The sequence below is a fragment of the Camellia sinensis genome, chromosome 15 (assembly GCF_055761805.1).
Source record: "Camellia sinensis isolate YWXY chromosome 15, ASM5576180v1, whole genome shotgun sequence".
NCBI lineage: Eukaryota > Viridiplantae > Streptophyta > Magnoliopsida > Ericales > Theaceae > Camellia > Camellia sinensis.
The window spans coordinates 73,459,182-73,483,305 of NC_138975.1; the positions used below are offsets into that span (position 1 = coordinate 73,459,182).

A 24,124-nucleotide genomic window follows, 5' to 3' on the forward strand; every position below is an offset into this window, starting at 1 on the left:
CAAGTGTTGAGTTCAGCTCAGCTTGGTTCATTTGACATGATAGTGCTAGCGAAATGAAAGCATAACTCCTTGGTGATTTGGTAAAAAACATCAATAGCCAAGTATATCTGTAGAAATGGGCGCCATGTGCAAGTCCAACATTGACATGATAATAGGGGACATGTATTTCTTTATAATTAAAAAAAAATGGTTGTTTTGAATGCAATGACAATTTATTTAACATTGACATGATAATAGGGGACATGTAATTTTGAAAAAGATGGTTGTTTTGAATGAAATGACAATTTATTTACAAACACATGGTTGTCCTAGTGAAATTTAAACATAACACCTTAGTCAATTGGATAGGCAAGTGCACAAGTAGGAATGAATGGGTAAAAATGGTTTCTTGAATGAAATGATCTTCTAATGGAAAGTGAGAATGAAAATGATTGAGGGGTGCAAGCGAAATCTGTGTGGAGTGCAAGTCTATTCTATGTGGGGTGCAAATATAGCGTGTGTGGGTTGCAAATGTTGGAGGACCCAATGATTTGCCAATTTGGTATGCATAGACCATGACAATGACATATTATTTACAAATACATAGTAGTCCTAGTGAAATGAAAACATAACTCCTTCGTCATTGGTTAAGACAATGAGAGATGGCTATTAGAGAGCTTTCGACATGGGTGGGAACTGAAAAATATATTTGAACTGTCCAAAGTAAATGACACATACTCATCTCAATCATTCAAATGTCAAACTTGTGAAGCTTGCATTTTGTTCAAACCACAAGAGACATCAACTCAGTTTACACAAATTAAATAGTAACTAACCTCAATATTTTGTTGACATTTCAAATAAACAAAGCAACCAACTAGGTGAAAGACTTAAAAAAGCTATATGCAATTCTTCAACCTATCTGCTATAAATCATGCCACAGGTGTGAAGGCCCATAATAGCTTACCCAGCCATTGCCCGATGTTCTCCCTTATTTTTTGTTCTAGATGTATGATAACAAGAAGTGGCTATTAGTTGTTTGTTGATGGACCGATCCATGCTGACAAGGAAATTGTCAAATTTACATAATCTACCATGACACATGTTAGGTTACACATATGTATTTCGCTTCATAAATTCAATTGTTTCAACACGAAAGTGCAATAATACATGTTTGCATTTCATGATTCGCGTTACAGCTGATAATATCTAGGACAACTTACATACAAGAACTAAAATGAATCAAGGAAAAGAAAAGATAAAAGGATAAAGAAAAAGAAGCATACACCATTAGTGCCAAAGCCTTCCCCCAACTATTTTAGACTGAAATATATAATTTATTATAAGAATGTAACTTCAGAAACAGAAAATGAGAGAATAAGCTTTCAGCAAGACATTTAATAAGTCATTGCAAAATGATTTCTTTGAAATTACCTTGTTAGTCATAGTCACAAAATCCATTGATCAAGCCACAAGCTTCTAGGACTCCAATGCATCCATGTAGACGAGCATCCATGTAGACGAGGCTCCCTGCCATTCAACACCTTCCTCCAAGTGACAAACAATGGGCTAAAATGTTACTCGAGCCAGATCACGACATTACACCCAACATGGTTTTGGTGGTGGTTTTGTGATGAACAGAAGTGGATGTTTAGTTGTAACGTCCCAAATTTCTAGTCCAAATGATAATACAACAATCATGCTTCTTTCAAGGAAAGCCGAATATAAATCTCCAAACTTACATTACATGATACAATAGTTCTTCATGCAACAATACATTAATCCAACAACGAATAAGTACACAAATAAATACCTCCAAGGGTTTACAAGTTTCCAAGGCTTGAGCCTGGTTACACAAAACGGTTATTCAAACCCACACACATACAGCCCTTGGCTTACACACAGAGTCACAGCAAAATGAGAGTCTCGTACTCTCAACACACATTTCCTCGCCTTTAGTTAGGTGGTATCACCACATCTTTTCCTACACACAAATCCTGTAGGGTGAGCATAAAGCCCAGTAAGAAATCCTTAACAAAGTATATACATTTTATATAAGTCTTAAGAGATGAAATGCACATGCCATGCTATGCCATTTTGAAAGAAAATCACATTTTCATCTTTAAAAACCATCATACTCAATGATGTCATGCAATTTCGATTCTTCAAAACTTAACAATTCATTTCAAGAGCGGTAAACACGACTCTCGTAATCTCTAGGTCGGTGTCTGCAAGTAGACTATATAAGTACTACCAATTTGTCATTTTTACCGGTATTAACCGAAAGGCTCGATACCTATCCGCGTGGGTTTTCGGTCTTTTATCCCGGACTCTCAGGCCAACTTATTTAATATCATCTACACCACCTGTCAAGACTTACCAACGTATTTACCCCAAAACCATTCCATGAAAACTTGTTTGTCAACATTCTTTTCTCAAAGCAAGTTTTCAAATCAACTTTTAAAGTTTAATATAATCAAATGAATTGATATGCCAATAACACAAGATGAATATAAATACTGTTATTCCAATTCATCATCCAAGAAATAATACAATTCCCTTTTCTCAAGTATCCTCAACAATTAGTCATTTCAAGACTATTTCAACGTTTTGAACAATAATTTTCAAAATGAACAATAATTCTCATATTTCCTGAAATTCATCATTTATATAAATATAAATAAGAAATTTTCCAAACATCCATTTATTTTGACACAAAATAAATATAACAATATCATTCATGAATTTTCGGTCTTTAAAAAAAATCTCCAAATTCTAGGTTTTCTCACCAAAACTATACAACTCAAATCTTTTGAAAAAAAAACTTTCCAAAATCATATTTTCTTCAATCAATAAAGACAAAAATTCATAAGATTATTTTAAAAGAACAAGAGATAAACCCACTTTCAAAATCGTTCAACTTCTTGAATCAACAATCAATTTTCAAAGCTATCGAAAGATGATTTCGAAAATCATATAGATCTTGCAAAAATATATATATAACTCTAAGAAAATCTTTATCTCAAGTTTTGAAGAAGAAATGAGATGAAATCCCAAAATTTACGGTGTCGAAACTCGATCTCCACAGCACACAATGAAGCCCTCGAGAAGTTACAAAACTTTGATGAAGAACTTCGGTCTAACTCCCAACGGATTTTGAGGAATCAAAGAGAGAAGATGACTTCTAAAGAGAGAAGCTCTAGATCTGGAAATTTTGGAAAGTTTTAGAGGGAGAAAGAACTGAAAAAGTGATATGAAATCTCCCCTTAAGGACTGATATAACATGGTCCACTCGAGCGTGAAATACACTTTCCCGTAAGTAATTTCGAATGTATTTTGCATTTTTGCTTTCGGCGAGCTAACCGGGCAGCTCAACCCCCGTAGGTTGACCGGGTCAAAATCGGAACGCTATATGTTTGTTGGTGTAGCAGGGGGATGGATAATGAGGAGGTGATGATTGGTCATGATGAGAAGAAGTAGAGGGATGAGATTTAGTGGTGGGTGTATGGAAATGGTGGTTTCTGGTTTGCAGATAAACATGCAGATGAAGAGATGAGACGGAACGAGATAAGACTATTTGATCCCTGAAAATTAATCACATGCATTACACAATAGCAATTTCCATCCAAAAAGTTAACCTCTGTCATCTATTATCCTTGTTTAAAACAAAAAGCAAAATTACAGGATAAATGTGTTACAATAGAAATGACAAGGACGAAATTGAAACTTAAAAGAAATTACAAGGATTATCACTAAAATTTGCCCTACATATAATAAAAAACATTTAATTAATGAAAAAAATCGAGCTTAACCAATTTGCTAGGGGATCGCTTGAGTGGTCAAAGTAATGAAACACTTTAACCTGGCTTACAATGCCACGCAGCACGCCAAAACTGCCCAACACATGCAAGTGCACGTCCAAGGCAACGGTAACACTTCAGTGCATTTAACCTTGCAAGGTCATATAACATGTGAGAAATCAATATAGTTCTGGACAGCAACTTTTATCAACATTTTTATGTATCAATCATTATCATAATGCTTTCTTTTTTTTTGTTTTTGTTATGACCTCCTGTTATTTTGATTATGATTTTCATCATATCTCCATTGACAACGTATACATGTTCCATTATGGTTGTGGTTTGTTATGATTTAAAGTTGCTACAGTGGTATGAAAATCACAAAATATAGCAAATTTCATATGGTAGGTCCAAAGTTGTACTTTATTATACAATTTCTCAACAAAAAAAAATAATAATAATAATAATAATTCTGAAGATATAATTTCATAAATTACTAAATAAAAATTAACAAAATAGAAACCCATTTTTGCAAGACTTATTAAACAAACTGACACAAAAAAATTGTCATGCATTTGCAACGAATTACTCCAACCACGTTTGCTGCCTCCAATATTGTAAATACTCAACACCATATGTAAAAAAATCGATTAAATTCAGCACTGACATTGTAAATCCGAATCAACTTGTTTGGTTAGGTTTTTCAAAAAAAACACTTTTCAGAAAATTTTACTTTCTTATTTTTCGTATTTTTTTGTTTTTGTTGAATTTTTTTAATATTTTAAGTAATTTTTTTTACTTTTTAGATATACCTAACATAAATATACCTAAAAAGTAAAAAATTTGTTAAAAAAAACCTTTTAAAAATTCACTAAATACCAAAAATACAAAAAAAAATATGAGAATTCAGTATATTTTTTGTATTTTTATGTATTTATTAATTTTTTAAAATATTTTTTCACAAATTTTTTACTTTTTAGATACATCTAAGTAATGTGCATCTAAAAAAGTGAAAAAAAAATATCTAAAATTTTAAAAATATTCACTAAAATAAAAAAAAACGAAAATCAAAAAATTCAATTTTTAAAAAACTTAAACTAAACACATTGAATGTTATTCATAACCAGATTCAGCACTCACAAAGTATTCATGAGGGTGTGTTTGTTTGGACGGACTGGATAAGGGGGGATTGTGATCCATCGGACTATTAGTCTTGGGATACATTGTCCCCAGACTATTTGGTTGGACTAGATTTGTATCCTATGTTTGGGATTATATGTCTGGATTGGACTATTTTTAGTTAATCCAATATTTGGTTAGACGGACTGGATAAGGATAAATGTTCAAAAAACTATTTTACCCTTGTAATTTATAATTTTTATTTAATATAAATGTTCAATTAAATTAAATTTGTAATTTATAATTTATATTTTTTATTTAATATATAATTTTAAATTAACGACAATAAAAAAAATAATTTTATTTAATATATAAATTAAATTTTCAACAACACTAAACAAATTTAATTGATAAGGCCATAATTTATAATTTATTATTTTAAAATAAATTTAATTTATAATTTATAATTTAAATTTTTTATTTAATATATAATTTTAAATTAACAACACTAAAAAATAATTTTGTTTAATATGTAAATTTAATTTTTTAACAACACTAAAAAAATTTAATTTATAATGCCATAATTTTTAATTTATTATTTTTAATTAAATTTAATTTATAATTTATAATTTACAATTTAAATTTGTCATTTAATATATAATTTTAAATTAACAATACTAAAAAAATAATTTATAAATGTTCAAAAGACTATTTTACCTTTTTTCTAATTGTTTACTAAGTAATAACATAGAGGATAAAATGGACATTTCACAAAATAATCTCATGTGATACCAATTTCATAGTTTCTATCCCACCCTCCCCATAGGATAGGATAGTCCCATATTTGTGGGGCTAATAGTCCGAGGGCTATTAGTCCGGAACAAAAATTTTCAAATAAACAATAGATTATTAGTTCGGTGAGACTAATAGTCTAATCTCACGCCCTAATCTTTCGAAAACAAACGCACACTCAGTTTCCAAAATGATTCAGCACTCACAAAATATTCAGTTTCCAAAATTTTGTGTGAGCTCGCACTACCGAAAATTTTGAAATATAACAAAAGGGAAATAAAAAATAAAAATTGAATAGATATTCAGTGGGAATAGAAATTGGGGGCAAGTATAATACGTGAGGAGTTCAATGATTTTCCGCTAATGATTTTTCGTTTACGTATTTCATCAAACAACTGATGGGCATAGAAAAATGATACAAATAACACAAAGGTTATCAATGTCAACAATGGTAAAGGTGAGAGAGAGATAAAGAGAGTGTGAGAGAGAGTGATGCATTACCTTCAAATTCAAACAGTTGCTTTAAATTTGGGCTTGCAACGTCAGCTCTTGGAGCGACACATATAGATGCTGAGAGAGTGAGGAGAGAGAGGCTGCTAGCGTAGGGTTCGGGCACCCAAGGAAAGTCGTGAATAGAGGGAGAGAGTAGATGGAGGAAGGAATGAGTGTCGCCAAAAAGCGAGAGGGCAGCGCGGGAGAGTGAGAGAGAGTTGCAGAGCAGAGTGAGAGAGAGAGAGAAAGAGAAGTGGAAATAGTAAAAAGGGGAGAGAGAGAGAGAGAACTGGAAATAGTGAAAGAGTGGAAGGGGGAAGAAAAGGGGTACACGATGTCGTTTTGATTCCCATGTTTTTGTAATAAAGCTTCAACTGTCCAAGGCTACAGCAATTTACAATTTTCTCCAACTGATTTGGTAATCTGATTTATTGCTCCCACGGAACGCTAATTCCCCCTTATACAAACTCCTCAAAGTTAATGGTGAGTAAGGGAAAAAAAGCACTCATTTCATATTGTGATTTTGTAGTGATTGAGAATTGTACTATTTTATATATACTAGTTGGAAGGTGCACGTGGCACATAAATTGATTTATAAACGAAATATGGGTTTTTATTTAGATTATTTTCTCAGATAATCTTGTATTAATGTATTAATTTGGGCTTCTGATTTATATAGTGATTTTGTGCTTAGCTTACAATGCTGTAACTGTAGTTGATTTTGTTTGCACATTCACTTTAAGGTAGAAATAAGTTAAAATACGGGCTTCTCTAGGATGGGCACAAATAATCAATAAAACAAAATACTTCATCACATCACTTTCTCTATTTTTTTTCATGTCCTTTCATGAAAAATCAAATAGTCAACTAAAATAACATATTTCTAAACGGATTTGGTGATCCTTTATGGATCTCTAATTCTTTAGAAGTGAAGTTAATCTTTAGTTTTTTTTTGTTTTTTTTTTTCTAGACACTTGGTAAATTTACATTCTTTTTTTTAATATTAAGTGCAAAAAAATAGAATATAAAACATATAACGAAAATGCCTTACGTAGTTACAATTTGTTTTGACTGTGATGTGAGTTAGACTTAAAATAAATTCCATCCAAGACTTTTATATGTTTTATTTTTGTGAGTCTAACACTGTTATTCCTTCTACCTATCATTCCTTCCCTTTTACATAATCCAACTATTTTGAAAATTTTATTGAATATAAAATAATACAAAAATTTAATACATTTTAGTATTTTGTCATATTCATTGATTTTTTAATTTCTTTTTTTGTACAATTTTTTTTAAGTGTATATATTAAGTCAATCTGAAATTAAAAACTCAAAATATACTTAAGAGTCATCTGTTTTTCTTTATGTATTCATGAACGAAGAACGGAAAAAACCAAAAAGGCTGCTACTTGTATAAAGCCTAACTTGATAAGTGAACGGTTTGTTTATGAATTAGAGTGGACTGTTAAGTTTTTATCTGTTTGTACAACAACTGGGTCGTCAAACAGAGTTGATTGAGAGACAACGCCATCGACTGTTTGGTTCTGAAATTTGAAACATAGTGGGTAACAAAGAATTAAGATGTTATGATAATTGAAAATAATGAATCAACTCAAAAAATAAATAAAATAAAAAAATAAACGAATTGAGGGAACTCAACCCACTATTAGTGGTTTTAACAGAATCACCCACTTAAATTAATTGTGGGTTTGTATTGTAGCATTTTGAGGTTTTTCTTCATCGCTCGAGTGATAGATTGGTCGCTTGAGCGGTCTGATGTGTCATCCAATACTTTTGTAGGTCTGTGATTCTGGTTGTTGTTGATATTCGTTCGAGCGCAAGTTTGGTTCCTCGAGCGATCTGTCTTGTTTGGCCTAAACTTCTAGGAGTTCGCATTCTTCGCTCAAGCGACAGTTTCTTTGCTCGAGTGGCCTACTCAAATTTAGCATCTTTAAAGAGCCATTTCGATCCACTTTTCTCTATTCTTTTCTCTCTCCTCTTCTTCTCTTCCACTATTTTTGTGGGTCTCAAGCTTTCTATCTTGTTTTTCATCTATTTCTACTCAGTTTCTACCCATACTTCTTTAGATCAAAATATAGAGGGTTGTGAGGGCTTCATTTTAATCTGAGCGGATTGTGTTTTCATCGCCGTGGATTTTTCAACCTTCTCCTCGTCGCTTTAAGAGGTAGCGATTTCCTTGTTCCTTTTCAATATCACGTCTATAGATAAATATGTGATATATTTTATTGCATAAAAATTATATCCATTCTGGATTCTTTGAAAATCATGAAAGGGGATCGAAGGTTTGAATGTTTGGATTTGAAATTGTTAAATTGATTGTTATTTTGGTCAATTGGGGAGTAGTTTAACATGTTTATGTTGAGAGGGAGAAAAAAATCCTAATTTAATATTTTGACTTAGTGAATTGAAAATGGGTGAAATTGAATAATGTTTGTGCTTTGTTAAGATGGTTTGTGTAATTGTGTTAGTAACTAAAAGGGAGAAATTAACCATGGTATTGGAATTAGTTTTTATTAATCTTGTTAAGTTGAGTTGGATTATGGCTTTAATATCCATGGATTTGATTTTTGCGAAATGAAGAGAATAGATCTTGAAGAAAGGTTGGGGTATGGTAATTTGGAAAAAAAAAATTGGTTTTTGAAAGGCGAAAGAAATCATAAAGTATTGTAAAATTCTGAAATGAACTTGATGTTGGATTATGAACATTTTATTTTACTATTGTTGTTATTGGATTTATAGTCTAATGTGAATTGAATTATTATATCACAGGTGTTAAGTACGTGTGTTTGGAGGTTTTGTCCTTGGTCATCAGTGAAGGATGATAGTTTTGTTGAATAGATTATGTGTATGTATTGCAATAGAGTTATTTGTGCTCCTGGCATGTTGTGTTGGATGACATTGTATATTACGCTAATAATCAAAGGTATCATTACCTTCCAGCAAACACCTGCAGAATTGGTTGTGTTGATAATCAAAAGTACTTTCCCTTCCAGCTAGCACCTGAAAAATTGGCTACGCTGAGAATCAGAGGTACCATTACCTTCCAATTAGCACCTGGTAAATTGGTATTCTGTTATAGAAAGTTGTATATTTGGCTTATCGTGCTTAAGACAAGTAGAGCAAAGTTTTGTTTATCATATTGATCTCAGTGTATCTGTGTATATCATGCAATATAATGATTATGGTTCAGGAGGGCAGAGTGTTTTATATGTGAGTAGATAGTTGTTGGGTGTTTGTTGTTTTCATCTTTGTGTTAGATGTTTATGTGTACATGTGAGCATATCAAATTAATTGTTGAAAGTATCTCTTTAACTTGGGCATAAGGTCGGAAGATGTGATGAACATATTTGAGACGGTCGTAGATTACGTATTGAATTGTAAGTAATATGAGGAAATCAGATTTTGTGAATATATTTAGAAAGAAAATGGTTGTTACATGATATATACTTTTATGGAAAATGAGAAAGAAATGTGAACTGCCTGTATTGTTGAACGAATTGGATGATTTTGGAAAAAAAAAAATATTTATATAAATATACTTTGGTACAAATCGTCACATTATCTTTATAGTATGAGTTGGAGCATTCATGATCATAGCTATCTGTAAGTTGTTGTTGTTTAGGATCATGTTAGGGTTCCTTCTGGATTTTATGTTGATTCCACGTAACTAATCTTTTTTTAGGTGAATGTTGAGAAGTGTTTCAAGATCGAGGATCTTCTTTATGTTTTGGCCACGGCGCTATTTGTTTGTTGGAAGAACATCTTTGATGTAAAAAGGTTGAACCCTTCCTTTTATATGTAATGATATAAGTCTACGGGCAGCTTATTTTATTGTATCCCTTGTTGCATCCATCATGTATTCGAATGAGAGAGCCTGCTTTTGTTTATTCTTGTTAATGTATAGAACTTTTGTTCGTTATCTCTGAAACTGTATTGTATTAATGCTTCTGGTAATGTTATCAGTGAAATAAAAAGTGGGGCGTTATAACTTGGTATCAGAGCGAGCCGGGTTTGAACATCTTGGGCATGTGGGGAGTAGTTTTTACCACAACAGGTTTGCTATGCTTTGTGAGGACGTTTGCATATAGTTAGGATAAATAGTAGGACCTATTTATTGCATTTATGTGAGCATGGGATCAAGTTTTTTGGATAATGCTTATAACCAATGAACTTACTTTAAGGTCTTATTGGAAACACGCCTGATCAACGTGGTTTCTGATAGGAATTTCTTGAGAGTTCTAGGGCGAGTAGTTATCTTGTGGACTTGATTCGATTATGTGATTAAGTATTTAATTGTTTATGTGTAATAAAATTGTGTATTTGGGGGCTAAGTGTGTCTTGTAGCCTAACGGTGGTGAGCATGTGCCTCGAGGAGGTTGTTGTGTAGTGCACTAAATTTGGTTTTGTTTTCTGGTTTTATAGGATGTCTACACGAGGGAATAGAGAACGAGTTGGGAGTAGGAGTGCAGATAAGGGCACAACAGTTCCTTTAGCACTTGTCATTGCAGCATCATCTGTCAGCGAGGAAGTTGCACGCGAGATTGTAAAAGCAGTGCATGAGTCTCTAACTCGCAATGAGGGGGACAACGGGCGTACTCTCAAACTCACTAAGGAGTTTCTTCGCTCTAATCCACCAGAGTTTTGGGGGGAGGCTAAGACGCTAGAAGCAGAAGATTGGTTGGAACAGATTACCAAGACTCTTGATATGCTTAGAGTCAAAGATGAGGGGTTGAGGATCTCTTTGGCGACTTTTGAATTGAAGGGAGATGTGGGTTATTAGTAGAAGTATGCTAGAGGCACTATAGGTATCACGTGGGTTTCTTTTACCGAGGCCTTCTTGGCCAAGTATTTCCCTCCTTCTGCTCGGGAAAGGTTAAGGGAACAATTCGTCGAGTTGCACCAGGATGTTACTCCTTTGGCACAATTTGAGATAAGGTTTACTAGTTTGTCGATGTTTCCTCTAGAGTTGGTGGTAGGGAATGAGCGTCATTGTTATAAGTTTGAGAGATGGTTGCGTGATAATATCCAAGAGAAGGTAGTGGGATCTAGGTGGTAAAATTACTATGCTCTAATTGAGGCAACGGCCCATGTGGAGGCCATGGTTTTGCGTGTTAGTCAAGATAGGGAGAAGGCCACTTCGGTAACTCCTACGGTTCATAAGCACTCTAGGCTCGGTAAAAGGTGGAGACGAGCGCATGCTCAATCTCAAGTTCAGTCTATGTCTTCGTGGGGAGTTTCAGGCTCGTCTATTGGGAGACCTAGTGAGGTTCAGGCTTCAAGCCAGTCTCAAAGTAGGGGGTCTACTATTTGTTTTGATTGTAGTCATTTGGGCCATGTATGACGTTTGTGCCATTTGCGTGTGAATTCTTTGGGTGTTTCAGAACCTAGTCGGACTTAGTCTTTTCTGTCCAATTGGGGGCAGTATCGATATCAAATCCGAGTAGGCTAGGCTTTGAGAGCTTCGCGTAATATTACCCTTGAGAGGGACTTTTTGTATAAGAGGCCAGTGACACAATATTTGAATTTTTTTTATTGACTGGTGTACTGTTGGATGTTGAGACATGATGATTATGTGTAATAAATATGTTGTTGTTTGTTTATCCTCATGTGTTAGGGGCACGTAGTGAATCTCAAAACTCTCTTTTATGTATATGTAATGAGAAGTCGTTAATGGGACTAATCATCCTAGTGTTGTTGTACACCTGATGTTAATTTATGAGATGGTTATGTAATGGCTTGGGAGCCTTGTTCTGTTCAGAAGTTGTTTGCTGGAAATTGGAAATCCATGGGATATTGCGATTAGTGTGGTGGTATAGTAAAGGTCGAGTCATAAGGCTATGAAGGTGTTGAATCTAAGGGAATGTAAGACTTTAGAGGTTTGTGAAATCGATGAAGGTTATGTGAGAATGTCTGAGAGAGTGTGAGATTATTTGTACCTCAGGGTAGTGAGAATGATACTAGTGTGTATTGTTTAGTGTTTAGTGTTTTGTTGGTTAGTGAGTTCGTTGCGGTCCTATCGATCATAGGTAGGAATGGTGTTCGTGTCATGGTTGGTTATGGGTTGGTATTTATCTATGGGAAAAATGATTCATGGTATTCTCAGATATTGGGTGGAGTTTATGAGTGGAAAGAAAAATTTCATGGGTAGATGCTAGAAGTATTTCTTGGAATGAAGAATGGTTTGTGTTCTCGGGTAACGAGTGTAGCATTGGTGAGGCTTGTCTAGTATGACTGGGATCATGTGATCGTCGTTGGCCCTATCAGACGTAAGAATGTGTTTTCCATATAAGCCTATGAGTGGTGATTTCTTTGGAAACAATGGTGGTGCGATTTATTTTGAGGAATCTAATGAGATTCTAGAATGTATGGAACGATGTGTGGAGCCCATCTCGGAGTTAATGGGGCGAGACAAAAAAAAAATGTAGATGTTTGAGTGTCGGGGTTGGAGTTTCTTATGTAGTTAGTCAATTGGTTGATATCATGGTTGGGTGACAAATAGTCGCTTTAGAATGGTTTGGTTTTGTTCAGTTTGGAACTGGTGGTTTGGATGAATAGTATTTGAAGTTGAGTGGCACATAGTCATCTCGAGAATTGCTTCGGTTCGAGAAAATTTGCCGGTACTTGAGGACATTGAACCTTGCTTGTGGATGTAAGTTGTTGGTGTGAATTTGTGGAATCCCTCGAGTTGGGATGACGTGTTAGAATCTAGATTGTTGCAAGTGCACCTATGCCAAGGTGTATCAATGATTATCTATGTTGATGTACATGATGGTTTGGAACTTTTAACTGTTAAAAAGTGGTACGTGTTATATTGTCTCTTGTAGCCCTGTGATTGTTTTTATTCACTGTAATATAGAAATGTAGTACACGTGTTGTGCTATCACTAGTTGTGTGATGGAAGTTGTTAGGTGATGGTTGGTATTCACCGGAAGTTCGTTGAAAAAATGAATTTGGAAAGTGATTATTGATTTTTGTAAGCTCTCAAAGCATTTTATTTCAAAAATAAATAAATAAATAAAACTTGGGGTTAAAATTTTATAGTTTGTTTTGGAAAAATGTTTGCAAAACAAATGGTTTTACTCGAAGTTTATGACACGAATCTTTTGTTGCAAGACGGTACGAGTTTGGACAAATTTTGAGAAAACATATAAACGGAAAAGAGATTTTATTAAGATAATAAGAAAACTCTCGTTTTAACAAGTTTGTGTGACGGTTTCCCTACCTCGTGTGGATGATGAATTATGTTAATAATGATAATGGTTATGACATAATGAAATTGCAGGATTGTGAATTTCCTTGTGCCTTATTGTGTTGATAGTACAGTTGTTGTTTCTATTAATTGTTGTTATAGTAATGTTACATTTGATGTTGGTTATGGCCTCACTATATGAGTGATAGGCGTTGATTGGGTGATGGTAGAGACTCGTCGATGGTTATATTGGAATGGAATTGAAAATTGTATTTTTCCTCGTGTTATGGCCTCGGAATGGCTTGTTAAATAGATATATAATGGTTGTAATTTAGATGGTATGAGAAATTTCAATGAGCAATTCCCCGTAACTAATTGTCGATGGTTATGTGTTGTGAGTAGCACTTTGTTTTCGAGAAATGTTTGCAAAACTTTTGAGTTTCACATGGAAGGCGCATTTTGAAATTGGGCGGTACAAATTTGAGCATCTTTTAAGAAATATTTTATGTACAAGAGAATGATTTTTAAAGAGTTAAGAAACAAGGGGAAAAAATTTAAAATTCTGTTGTTATTTGTTTTGCTTGGGGCTTGTTATGCCGGGATGTGGTCTTTGTTACTGTTTTATTATAAGTTATTTTCCTTCTGTCCATGTTAACCGAGGATTCTATTGTGGGAGTTTTACTTCGTATTCTAGTGTTGAGCACTCGGAGGTGTTTGGGCGTGTTGTGGTGGTTGTCACGTGGGTGATGCTTTTGGTATACGTGTGGTTGTTGTTTTTTGTTCTTGTCTCATAGACCCAATGAGTTGTATGGGTCAAGGAGGCATCTGTGATCTTTTCTTGAGTTTCGTTGTTCGGGTGTCTTTGGGGCCCTTGAATGTTGAATCGGGATCCGAGAATTTATCCCAAGTATGGATCTAACTTTAAGTTGGTGGTTATGCTTCCTGTTGTGATTAAGTTTCCTTTGTTTCGACCTTATCCTTAATTTTGGAGACAAAATTTCCTAAGGTAGGGAGATTGTAGCATTCTAAAGTTTTTTTTCACTGCTCGAGCGATGAATTGGTCGCTCAAGTAGTTCGGCATGTCATCTAGTACTTTTACAGGTCTGTGATTCTGGTTGTTGCAGATGTTCGCTAGAGCGCAGGTTTGGTTGCTCATGCAATCTATCTTGTTTGGCCTGAACTTCTGGGAGTTTGAATTCTTCACTCGAGCAACAGTTTTATCACTTGACTAATTCAGCATCTTTAAAAGGTCATTTTGGTCCACTTTTCTATATTCTTTTCTCTCTCCTCTTCTTCTCTTCCACCATTTTTGTGGGTTTCAAGCTTTCTAGCTTGGTTTTCATTTTTAGATCAAAACGTAGAGGGTCACGAGGGCTTCATTTTAATCTGAGCGAATCGTGTTTTCGTCGCCGTGGATTTTTCGGCTTTCTCCTTGTCACTTCAAGAGGTAGGGATTTCCTTATTCCTTTTCAATACCTCATCTATAGATAGACATATGGTAGATTTTATTGCATAAAAATCATATCCATTATGGATTCTTTGAAAATCATGAAAGGGGATCTAGGGTTTGAATGTTTGGAGTTGAAATTGTTAAATTGATTATTGTTTGAGTTAATTGGGGAGTAGTTTAACATGTTTATATTGAGAGGGAGAAAAAAATCCTAATTTAATATTTTGACTTAGTGCATTGAAAAGGGATAAAATTGAATAATGTTTGTGTTTTGTTAAGATGGTTTGTGTAATTGTGTTAATAACTAAAATGGGAAAATTAACCATGGTATTGGAATTATTTTGCATTAATCATGTTAAATTAAGTTGGATTATGGCTTTGATATCCATGGATTTAATTTTTGCGAAATGAAGAGAATAGATCTTGGAGAAAGGTTGGGTATGGACGCGCCCGAACGTCCTGGGAAAATCCCGTTTTGTTCATTTGGGCTTACCACAGTTCGGACTCAAATGTCACGGTTCTGAATCTAATCTCACAATGTGCGACATGAGACCGATAAATCACCAAAGAGTCCAAATTCGGAAAATCGTTTTGGAAAACTAATTTTTAATAAAGAAGTGCCAAACATGGACTGCTTTGCCAGATACAGAGTCGCCACCTAAATATTTTGTTTTGGGGGAATTTAGGAAACCCTAACTCGTGCCTAAGGCCACGTGTCCGTCATCACCAAAGTTGCCTCAGCTCGGGAACTTGGGTACGAGAGGGGAAGGTCATGCAATGAGCACCCCCACTCGCCCGATCAAAGATCGGCCTGTACTAGGCATGATATCTTGTTTTTGAAAACACGTGTGCTCTTATTCCGATTAATTAGCTAGTCTTACTATGTGATGCGCACAGCAAACAAGTATAGACTAGATCGCCTAATTTGGAACAAAACATTGCATATTCATTTGAAAACGATTTGAAGTTTGCTACTCGCAAGTAGGCTAAAATGCGGATTTCAATGAATTGTTCCAATTCAAGTAATCCAACCTTCACCCACAGGCATTCAGGCAATTAATCAACTAAGCAGTTAGCCTCATGGCAAGCATGCTAACATGGCAACATTAACACACATGCAGTACGCTAAAGCGTAAACACTCACAGTGTACTCTGAGCCAAAACAAAGAACTAGTTAGAAATCATGCATGATCCTAGTTCATGTTAAGATGGCTAATACAACACATGCGAAAATGCAATTAAAATAGGCTCGGCTATTCTAATCATGTCATGTGAAATGTAACTTGATAACATGCTGTTAAATACGTATTCAAGTAATGTATTGAAAGTACAATGCAGTTAGTATGATGCGTCGAGCCCGGTGCATGCAATATAGATGAATGGATGCACGCATGCGAGCATAAGGTATGTTAAATGAAACATGCCCTAAAACTAACCATCGTAAGCGGTTGAGTAAAAGGGAGAAAGAAATGGAGGTTGGAAGACATGCATCACACACACACGCACGCTTATTACAACAATTGGCCCTCTCGAGGAAGAGACCGAATAAGAAGCTAACTAGCTAATTCTAAACTAATTAAACTAATTATTACAAAACAAATTAATTAACTGATCCTAGTTAACTAATTATTACAAAATGAATTGAAATAGCTAAACACATTAACTATTAAAGCACAAGCCAAAGCAAAAGCTAGCTATCTAAGCATGGTAGCTAAGGAAAGCAGTAAATCAGGAGTCTCAGAAGGAGAGGAATGCATGCAGGCCCAGTCGGCTAGTTCGAAAATACAATGCGATGCCCCGATTTGCCTCTGTTTTCATCTGTCCTCAGAACTTTGCACCAAGCTCCAGAAAGATGAAACTCCACCTAGGGAAACCTGTGGAAGGGTGGCCGACCACTTTTGGTCTCTCCAGCTAGTTTTTCTGGCTGGCCGGCCAGTTGTTGCTGCTGAACTGCAATTTGTTACAACAGAGAACAAGAAAGGGCATGACAATGTATTTGCAAGATATGTGTGCACAACCACCCTCCCTATCATGTCATGAACTCAAGGGGGTGTGGTTCTCGACCCTCGGGCCACCAATTGCGCATTTCAATGCATGATTGCTGAGAGGCGAAGTTGCACAATTCAATGTAAAATGAATGCACAAGTAAACACATAAGGCCTAAAACTCTATCATGTATGATCAAGAGCGTCGGCAACCGGGAATTAAGGCACGTTTCATCACTTCAAGTATGAAACGTCCATCTTTTCCCGTGTTTGGGCTAACACTTATTCCAAACGTAATGCAACAAAAGCATGGCAAACATGAAATGCAACTACATGGCATACCCGATGCAATATGATATGATTAACTTAACAAAGCTAATGATAGCAATACTAACACATGCATGAACAATGCAATGCTATAAGGACAAATTAGCAATGTTAGGGCCATGCACAATGCAATGAAACATAAGCATACACAATGCGATGAACTACATGGCATACTCAATGCAAGGAACAACTTGGCATACGCAATGCAAATAACCACATGGCATGCACAATGCAATGTAAGATGGCATACCTAATGCAATGAAACAATATGGCATACTCAATGCAATATACATGGCATAATCAATGGACTTAAACCAACAGGGGTAGACCTCAGTCATGCCCAAATTAGTGGTCATTGGTGATGAAATTAAGGCACAAAAGGCAAGGTATGCATGTACAATGCAATGGCCTATCAAAGAGGCCTAAGAGCATAACTCTCAAGAGTGCTCAAAGAGTGACAAATGTGCAAGTGTGACAACACTAAGTGCACTGAAATGAGGTAAGAAATGATGCCAAATCATTCAAACAAAGCAAGTAAAGCATGCAATGGTCCTAAAGCATGAAAGCTAACAAGGAGGATTACTCTAGGGACATGCAATACATGGCACAAATGCATGAACCAACCATGGATAGAGCTTAATTAGGTCAAAACAAGGACCTAAACATGTTGAGATGAGGGCTCAAATACCTAGGCATGCAAGCATACAAGTTAAGCCATAAACTAGGCAACAAATGCACAACCCTTAGAGGCACTCAAAGGGTGAATGAAGTGAGAACATAGCAAGTCTATATGCTCTGAAATTTCATGTTAAGTAATGCCAAATCATGTGCACAACACAAATGAAGCATGCAATGGTGCTCAAAGCTTGAAGCAAGCAAGGGCACTTGTACTACAACTATACAAAACATGAAGCATGTCACCAAGGTGACCCAAAACACTCCTAGAACATGTTAAAATGAGTCTAAAACATGCATGGAAGGAAGCCAAAACAAGCTATCATGAAGGGCATAAGACATGATGCATACAAGGCAAATAAGGGGGATTACACTACACCTATTAAGACCAAGCATGGGATGAATTAAGTAACAAAAATCAGAGTTATATCATGGTATAATAACCCCCAAAACACATTGAAATGATAGCTCGCAAGCTTAGGCATGAAGGCATACGCAATGGTTCATGTTAAGGCATAAAGGGGCAAACCCTCCAACGCATTGAATGAGTGACAAATGTGGATACATGGCCATGAAACATGGACTGAAATCACATAATAAATTATGCCAAATCATTAAAATAGTCCAAGTAATGCATGCTAGTGGACTCAATACACAAAGCAAACAAGTTAGATTGAACCAAGGCTATACAAAGCAAGTCATGTATGACCAAAACAACACAAATCAGACCTTAAACATGCTAAAACATGAACAAAGTCTTCTCAGAGCTAAGCCAAAAGCATGCTAAAATGACATGTTACAACATGATGCATGTTAGGCTATTTCATGGAATTGCACTACAAGTGCAAGGAGCATGCAAGAGGTGACCAAACCAAACCCTAACAGTGGTATGACATGGTAAAAAAATACCAAATACATGCTGAAACGGACTCAAACCAAGCTATAATGACATGCTACTTCATGAAGCATACAAAGCTAGTTTAAGAGATTTACACTACAAGTGTATTAACCATGCATGGAGTGACCAAACCAAGCAAAAACAATGGTATGCCTTAGAAAAATAACCACAAATACAAGCTAAGATATGGCCAACATAAGCTTAACAAAGGTGCTCAAACATGAGGCATATGAAGCTAGTAAACACAATACAAGGAGAGGGGATGACCCTCTCCTATTTAAGACACCAATACCACCTTTCCAGCACTGAAAATCCTCTGGATTTCAGTGGTAGAAAGGTCATGCAAAGGCTTCAACAAGAGCCTAAAGGGATGGCTCAAAATAAGGCCTAACAAGGCCTAAGAGGGGGTGAATCACCCCAAACGAAAAAGTGACCTTAAACAACTATTTTAGGCATACAAAAACAGAACTTTTTCTAGTTGAGAGTTAAGCTTAAAAACATATGCAAGAAGGGATAAAAGATTAAGCAAGAAAGGGGGATTTAAAGGTCAAATGCTCACCCTTGAAGACCTCCTTTACAACTACAACTCCAGCAAGTTCTTTGAGCTTAAATGAGTCCAAGAACACCAAAAACAACCCCTTAGCACCTCAGCAACCAAAGGAAGGTGTTTGAGTGTGTGTTTGCGTGTTAAACTAAGACAAAACAACACTTTAATGCACAAAAATGAAGCAAAGAAGGGGGTATAGCTACAAGACTATATCTAACTCTCAACCCTCAAATTTTTGAACCTAGAGGAAGGAGGAGGAGCCTCCCTCTTATAGAGAACAAAAGGCAAAGCTTCTCCAAGAAGCTAAGGGCCAAGGTAATCCCTCCATACACGTGTATGGAGGATGGCTCTGGTGCCCTCCAGCTGTGCCAGTTGCAGGAAAATATCTTCAAAAAGGTGTTGGAAAGTGGCTGACCAGTTAAGTAGTCAGCCAGCTACTTGTTCTAGTCGGCTAGCTACTTTTTCTGGTTTTTCAAGACAAAAAGTGGTCGCCCGCAAAAAAAAGTGGTCGGCCAATGGCTGGCGAGGCCAAAAGTGGTTGGCCAGGTTTCCAAATTGAAGCCCCAAAAGTTAGATTTCCAATGGTGCCAGCCTTGCATCAAAATTCCAACTGTGCAAAAAGTTATGCCTGTTTTGGTGAAGCCGCGCAGTTTCGATCCTACCCGGATTTATGCCGAACTTCTCCCAATCTAGTTTTCTTCTCTCCTTTCCTCTTTTCTTCAACTCCGAACCCCTAAACAAGGTTGTTTTGAAAGATTTTCAAAGATTTCATCTCTCTCTCATTCATTTCCACTTTGTCCGTGCTCGGTTTACCGAAAGGCGCAACATTTAACAAAATGCGAGTGTCGGAACATCGTAGGAACGTTGTTTCAAAAATGTCACGCCCCAAACCCGCCCCTAAAAGTTTGGGCATGACCACCTCAGAAACGGACATAAAACCTGGTGTATATAACGTATGGCGCCTGAACGGAAGCATTTAATATTAAAAAAATAACAAACAGATTAACAGCCATTGAGCTATACTAACATGCCAGGATCACATACACATACTCAGCCCCTTTTTCTGAGTGTATGACCAAATGTTGGTAAAGAAAGGGGGTCATATACGTACATCTAAACTCTAGATAACAATTAAAGTGCAAAAATTGCAAGCCGAAATCTTAACAAAACTTCACAGAAATACATGGCTTGGTTTGGGTGCCTGGACACACTGAGGTTGATAACTGAAGGGCGAGCATCAAGGGTTAAGACGGACTTCCAAAGTGATTACCTACAGAACAGACAAAACACAAAGTGAGCGAAGCTCAGTGAATAATAGTACATAAACAATTTAATGCTCATCTTGAATTATAATATATATCAGTGCATATATAAATAGAGAGGCATATGGTTAATTTGATTCTGCATTAATTCCAGAACGGCCTTAGGCCCAGTCTTGTAACATAATGGCTTTAAGCCCTTGAACGGAGTGGCATTAAGTCCTTATACAGAACGACATAAAGCCCTTATCAGAACGGCATAAAGCCCTTATCATGCGTGTATGAACTCAAGAGGTGGCTCGTACGGATTCTAGAGGTGACTCGCATTGCAGCACTTAGTTCCGTACAGTACTTTGTTTCATACTAACAAATCATACACAATGGCGATAGGCCTCATAACTTTCACAGACTGCCCATAGGCCTCATAACTTTCACAAAATGGCCATAGGCCTCATAACTTTCACATCGGCTTTAAGCCCAGTTCACATATGTATGGACTCAAGAGGTGGCTCGTACGGATTCTAGAGGTGACTCGCTTTGCAGCACTTAGTCCGGTACAGCACTTTGCTCCATACCAGAAATTATTAGAATGGACTAATCCCGGAGCTATACAGAGACATACAGGTTCTTTCATTCATTCGCATGAGTCAACATAACTAATTTACGTAATTAAGTGCTATTGTTATTTACCAATAAAGGTAAGAGCGTATTACAGATTAAACGAGTCCAGAGATACGTAGATACCGTAGTCTCGTAATGCACTTATGTTCCACTTGTTTGTCATGAATCCATACAACTGACTTACAGATAACAGTATGTTAGTATCCATTATCAATAATAAACAGAACGTAGTACCCAATAATGCTCTTAGAGTTTCCCCATGTTTTCTCATAAAGTGACATAATTGTCCCACAATAACAGAACAATAATATTAACGATGAACAGAAGGTAAATGCTCCATTACATTAATAAGAGTGGAGCCATTCACATCATAACTTAAGTCACATAATCGTGTTACTGACATTCAATTCTTCCTCCGGCTTGAGTCATTCAGAGGTTAATCTGATACTTAACATAATTTCACAACGGTTATTAACGTACAAAACAACCTGTAGTCTTATCCAATTATTTGTTTTGATGATCCACTATAGGTAGATATCTGTATCATATCGGTGTGTGCCAAATTCTTCAACGCTTACATAAGTTCACACCAATTTTCACTCCACATACATGTTAACTTAATTGACCACGGAGAACAGAATGTTAATAATAATTATTATTAACGGAAATAATGTACATTTATAGTACTATTACTCACAGTGTTGTGGCGGAACGCTACTTCTTCCCGGAGTGTGCCCTACACACACATAGAACTCACAAGTTAGTTCAAATTCTTCTTACATTCGCAATTCAGTCGTTAACTTCCAGTAAATTAAAAAAGCATTTTAAACATTTCAAATATTATTTTCAACTATCCCAGGGGGTCAAACAGGTCAAAAGAAGCAAACCACTTTTTCCACCTTGGGCCGCACGTGCGGCTGTGAGCCCCGCACATGCGGCAAATCCTCCCGCACATGCGGCAGTGATGCCCCGCATGTGCTTTTTAGACAGTGTTCAAGCCCAAAATTCACCCCATTTGCTGCACGTGCAGCATTGACTCCCGCACGTGCGGCGATTCTGCCAAAAACCTGTCCGAAATTCTCCAAAAATCTAATTCTTTGGTGACTTCAACAAGGTCCAAAATAGATCCTTTAATTCATAAAATATGGTTTAAACATCATGTAATTTAGGAGACACAACATGTGGACACATGATTCCATAGTCAACATACATCTTATACAAAGTATTGCAAACATATATTCATTCTTGTCCCTTGCACTTCATGAGCATAACATAAACATGAAGAATTTTATACCATAAGATCATCCAAGTTCATAATTGAGCATGATCATGCATAGATAAGGGATAGGATGAGATTGAATTTCTAAATCAATCTAACATCAACACATCTTCTCAATTAAATCCATACACATCCCATATCAAAGAAAATTCTACCCATACACCAAAAATTCCCATCCAAGACAAGAGATGAGGTAATTAAACTTTTACATACCTTGAGTTTAAGTCTCCCAAATTCTCAACCCCCTTGGAGAATCTTCTTCACCCTACTTCTCAAACCCCTCTCTAACCCAATCTTTTCTCTCAAGAGATAGTTGCCTCCCAAGTCAAAGTGTTTTAAGGGACATATTACATAGTTATATATATATATATAATGTGAATAAGGACAAATATCAATCGTTTAATCATCCTAAATTGAAATTTCACAGAGAATCTCATTATAGCTTAAAAATCATGCAGATTCCAAATGTCAAAACAATTCCGGATTATCAAGCCTCTAAGGCTCTCAATTTCTGTTCTAAACGTTTTAATTGTAACAGATGCTTTTCTTATCCAACAGATATAAACACAAAATTTTCCATTAAGCATTTCCATGCACAAAATAAGAGACTTAAACATGTCAGAAACACATGCGAGGGTCGGGTTATTAAGCTTCTAAGACCTTCAATTTCTGATCCAAACATTCTACTTGTAACAGATCTTTTTCTTATGAAACATATATACATTCATAAACATAGGATTCACTTACTTAACTTAATTTAACATGGAATTTCACAATAAGCATTTAAATGCGCAGGATAAGGGACTGACAATATCTCAGAAAACATGTACGAGGGTCGGGTTATTACACTCTCCCCCCCTTAAATAAGTTTGGTCCCTCAAACTTGTTTTACCATGTAAGAGATTAGAAATCTTAGTCTCGCATTAACGTCCAATGTTGGCATAGATGTTCACATCCGTCGGTTCAACAATTCACAGGCTAGCCCAACACTTATCACAATTATTCCAAAGTTCTTAACATCATAAGCATTTCATAATTTGATCCAACTAGTTGTTCTAATGTCTATTTCAGGCACGTAGAATAAAAGAAAACAACCTCATATACTTATTCCATGGGATTACTATAAAATCCACAGTCGAGTTTATAATCACAATATTTTCCTGTCAATAAGTCCCATAGCATAAATTTTCAGATATAGAAGCATACAATTTTCAAATACAGGAATATAATAGCTATCGTTTCCCTTAAGCACATAATTCATATATCCCCTTATTTTCGAAGGCATTTCAACGTCATACCTTTACATTGGTTTAGAGTTATATGCAATAGTTTTTAGCAAGGTCAGTACGATAAAAAGGAGAATCGCAGTATACATCATTAATATCTCATGGCATTATGTCTAGTCTAGTAACACAAAAAGAACCATGCTCTAAATCAAACCGTTACGATAATACCAAAGCAAGTAGCATATAATTTTGCAGATTCATACAGATGTGCCATGATAGTCACTTAGTCATACCATCATAAGTTCGGATCCGAGCAATAGAAACAAATACAACAACCATCTTTTCAAGCAAGGGAAACCATCCCAAGATAAGGGCAGGAATTGAATTTAAGTCATGTTTAATTAATCAGTCACAACAATAAGATGTGCATTCTCTCTCAATAAATATTTCTTCTTGCTACAAC

General features: G+C 35.8%; 1 long non-coding RNA gene across 1 annotated transcript; it reads right to left on the reverse strand.

Annotated features, from left to right (window-relative positions):
- Window positions 1-1,665: 1,665 nt before the first annotated feature.
- Window positions 1,666-6,671, reverse strand: LOC145813484 (uncharacterized). The gene is made up of 2 exons (XR_014356583.1): window positions 6,192-6,671; window positions 1,666-1,963 (listed from the first exon to the last, which is right to left on the reverse strand). It is a non-coding gene; the product is annotated as an uncharacterized LOC145813484 (long non-coding RNA).
- Between the last annotated feature and the right edge of the window lie 17,453 nt (window positions 6,672-24,124).